This window comes from Vulpes vulpes, chromosome 15 (assembly GCF_048418805.1).
Source record: "Vulpes vulpes isolate BD-2025 chromosome 15, VulVul3, whole genome shotgun sequence".
Classification (NCBI taxonomy): domain Eukaryota; kingdom Metazoa; phylum Chordata; class Mammalia; order Carnivora; family Canidae; genus Vulpes; species Vulpes vulpes.
Window position 1 is genome coordinate 169,006 of NC_132794.1, and position 4,813 is coordinate 173,818.

Sequence of the window (4,813 nt, forward strand, 5' to 3'; positions counted from 1 at the left end):
GCAGAAGAAGACAGTTAATTAAAATTCGAGCAGAACTAAATGATATCGAGACCAAAAGAACTGTGGAACAGATCAACAGAACCAGGAGTTGGTTCTTTGAAAGAATTAATAAGATAGATAAACCATTAGCGAACCTTATTAAAAAGAAGAGAGAGAAGACTCAAATTAATAAAATCATGAATGAGAAAGGAGAGATCACTACCAACACCAAGGAAATACAAACGATTCTAAAAACATATTATGAACAGCTGTACGCCAATAAATTAGGAAATCTAGAAGAAATGGATGCATTCCTGGAAAGCCACAAACTACCAAAACTGGAGCAGGAAGAAATAGAAAACCTGAACAGGCCAATAACCAGGGAGGAAATTGAAGCAGTCATCAAAAACCTCCCGAGACACAAGACTCCAGGGCCAGATGGCTTCCCAGGGGAATTCTATCAAACGTTTAAAGAAGAAATCATACCTATTCTACTAAAGCTGTTTGGAAAGATAGAAAGAGATGGAGTACTGCCAAATTCGTTCTATGAGGCCAGCATCACCTTAATTCCGAAACCAGACAAAGACCCCACCAAAAAGGAGAATTACAGACCAATATCCCTGATGAACATGGATGCAAAAATTCTCAACAAGATACTAGCCAATAGGATCCAACAACACATTAAGAAAATTATTCACCATGACCAAGTAGGATTTATCCCTGGGACACAAGGCTGGTTCAACACTCGTAAAACCATCAATGTGATTCATCATATCAGCAAGAGAAAAACCAAGAACCATATGATCCTCTCATTGGATGCAGAGAAAGCATTTGACAAAATACAGCATCCATTCCTGATCAAAACACTTCAGAGTGTTGGGATAGAGGGAACTTTCCTCGACATCTTAAAAGCCATTTACGAAAAGCCCACAGCAAATATCATTCTCAATGGGGAAGCACTGGGAGCCTTTCCCCTAAGATCAGGAACAAGACAGGGATGTCCACTCTCACCACTGCTGTTCAACATAGTTCTGGAAGTCCTCGCCTCAGCAATCAGACAACAAAAAGACATTAAAGGCATTCAAATTGGCAAAGAAGAAGTCAAACTCTCCCTCTTCGCCGATGACATGATACTCTACATAGAAAACCCAAAAGCCTCCACCCCAAGATTGCTAGAACTCATACAGCAATTTGGTAGCGTGGCAGGATACAAAATCAATGCCCAGAAATCAATGGCATTTCTATACACTAACAATGAGACTGAAGAAACAGAAATTAAGGAGTCAATCCCATTTACAATTGCACCCAAAAGCATAAGATACCTAGGAATAAACCTTACCAAGGAGGTGAAGGATCTATACCCTAAAAACTATAGAACACTTCTGAAAGAAATTGAGGAAGACACAAAGAGATGGAAAAATATTCCATGCTCATGGATTGGCAGAATTAATATTGTGAAAATGTCAATGTTACCCAGGGCAATTTACATGTTTAATGCAATCCCTATCAAAATACCATGGACTTTCTTCAGAGAGTTAGAACAAATTATTTTAAGATTTGTGTGGAATCAGAAAGGACCCCGAATAGCCAGGGGAATTTTAAAAAAGAAAACCATAGCTGGGGGCATCACAATGCCAGATTTCAGGTTGTACTACAAAGCTGTGGTCATCAAGACAGTGTGGTACTGGCACAAAAATAGACACATAGATCAATGGAACAGAATAGAGAACCCAGAAGTGGACCCTGAAATGTATGGTCATCTAATATTCGATAAAGGAGGAAAGACTATCCATTGGAAGAAAGACAGTCTCTTCAATAAATGGTGTTGGGAAAATTGGACATCCACATGCAGAAGAATGAAACTGGACCACTCTCTTTCACCATACACAAAGATAAACTCAAAATGGATGAGAGATCTAAATGTGAAACAAGAGTCCATCAAAATCCTAGAGGAGAACACAGGCAACACCCTTTTTGAACTCGGCCACAGTAACTTCTTGCAAGATACATCCACAAAGGCAAAAGAAACAAAAGCAAAAATGAACTATTGGGACTTCATCAAGATAAGAAGCTTTTGCACAGCAAAGGATACAGTCAAAAAAACTAAAAGACAACCTACAGAATGGGAGAGGATATTTGCAAACGACATATCAGATAAAGGGCTAGTTTCCAAAATCTATAAAGAACTTATTAAACTCAACACCAAAGAAACAAACAATCCAATCATGAAATGGGCAAAAGACATGAAGAGAAATCTCACAGAGGAAGACATGGACATGGCCAACATGCACATGAGAAAATGCTCTGCATCACTTGCCATCAGGGAAATACAAATCAAAACCACAATGAGATACCACCTCACACCAGTGAGAATGGGGAAAATTAACAAGGCAGGAAACAACAAATGTTGGAGAGGATGCGGAGAAAAGGGAACCCTCTTACACTGTTGGTGGGAATGTGAACTGGTGCAGCCACTCTGGAAAACTGTGTGGAGGTTCCTCAAAGAGTTAAAAATAGACCTGCCCTACGACCCAGCAATTGCACTGTTGGGGATTTACCCCAAAGATTCAGATGCAACGAAACGTCGGGACACCTGCACCCCGATGTTTCTATCAGCAATGGCCACAATAGCCAAACTGTGGAAGGAGCCTCGGTGTCCATCGAAAGATGAATGGATAAAGAAAATGTGGTTTATGTATACAATGGAATATTACTCAGCGATTAGAAACGACAAATACCCACCATTTGCTTCAACGTGGATGGAACTGGAGGGTATTATGCTGAGTGAAATAAGTCAATCGGAGAAGGACAAGCAGTGTATGTTCTCATTCATTTGGGGAATATAAATAATAGTGAAAGGGAATATAAAGGAAGGGAGAAGAAATGTTGGGAAATATCAGGAAGGGAGACAGAACATAAAGACTCCAAACTCGGGGAAACGAACTAGGGGTGGTGGAAGGGGGGAGGAGGGCGGGTGTTGGAGGGCAATGGGTGACGGGCACTGAGGTGGACACTTGACGGGATGAGCACTGGGTGTTTTTCTGTATGTTGGTAAATTGAACACCAATAAAAATTAATTTAAAAAAAAATAAAAAAAATAAAAAAGAAAAAAAAAAAGAAAAAAAAGAAAAAAAAGAAAAAAAATAAAAAAAAAAAAAAGAAAAAACTATGAATAGAAGTAAATTTTCTTAACCTGTTGATGTGTCTTCAAAACACTCAAACCAAACATCATGCTTGATGGTGAAGTCTAAAAAATCCTTCTCCTTGAGGTTTGGAGCAAAATAAAAATGGCTGCTCACACCATCCCCATTCAATGATGGGCTGGAGATGCCACCCAGACTCAATAAGACAAGAAAGAGAAAAGTAATGAGACTGGAAAGGAGTAAAGATGTCATTAGTTATTGATTACATCATATGAACACTAAAAAAATCCATAGAAGTCTATGAGAAACTACTATGATTAATAATCAGAGTTATTGGACACAATTTTATATTTCTAAACAACAGCAACAATTGGAAAACTAATTATTAAATGACACCATTTATAATTGCTTCAAAAATACCAAACACTTAGGAAAAGATCTAATAAAGTATATGCAAAAATAAAAACCTAAGTGTTTGGAGTGCCTAGGTGGCTCAGTCAGTTAAGTGTCCAACTCTTGATTTTGACTCAGGTCATTGATCTCAGGGTTGTGAGATGAAGCCCCATGTCAGGTTCCCTGCTCAGCACAGAGTCTGCTTAAGATTCTCACTCTCACTCTCCCTCTGCCCCTCCCTCCATCCGCACCCTCTCTCTAAAACAAATAAATAAATGGATAGATGATTGTAAAACATTATTGAGAGACATAAAGAAGACCAAAATAAAGACAGATATGCCTTATCCATGGATTAGAAGACTCTATTATAGGGGCAGCCCGGGTGGCTCAGTGGTTAAATGCCACCTTCAGCCCAGGGTGTGCTCCTGGAGACCCGGGATCAAGTCCCACATCAGGCTCCCTGCATAGAGCCTGCTTCTCCCTCTGCCTGTGTCTATGCCTCTTCCTCTCTCTGTGTCTCTCATGAATAAATAAATAAAATCTTTTAAAAACAAAAGACTCTATTATAAAATGTGAATTCTTCCCCCAAATTATCTATAGAATCTAACAATCCCATTCAAAATTCCAGCAGGTATTGTGGAAGTCAAGTTAATTCAAAAATTTATATGGAAATGCAAGACTAAAATAGCAAATACAATATCAAAGAAGAATAAGAAAGAAGATTTACATTACCAGATATTAAGACTTACTAATTAAAAACTACAGAAACTCAGACAGTATGATATGAGCATATGATTAAACAAATAGATCAACAAAACAGAATAGTGTTTGGTGAGTACAACCACTTTGGAAAATTATTTAGCAGAATCAGGTAAAACTGATCATATGCAGATTCTACGCTCCACAAGTCCCCCGCTCCTGAGCATGTAACTGTGGCAGGTGGAATGATGGCACCTCAAAGATGGCCACCTAATCCCCAGCATCTGTTTATATATTCTGCTACATGCAAAAAATAATTAAGGTTACAGATAGAATTAAGGTTACCTTATCAGTTGACCTTGAAATAGGGAAATTATCTGGAATTACTCAAGTGGCTCCAATCTAATGAGATGAGTCCATAGAGAAGGAAAGCAGAAGAGTCTGTGAGAAGCACTGGACTCACCATTGCTGAACTGAAGATAGAGGAAGGTGTCACAAATCAAGACATGTGAGTGGCCTCTGGAGCTGGGAATGGGGGCACCTGGGTGGCACAGTCAGTTGAGCATCTGACTCTTGGCTTTGGCTCAGGTCATGATCTC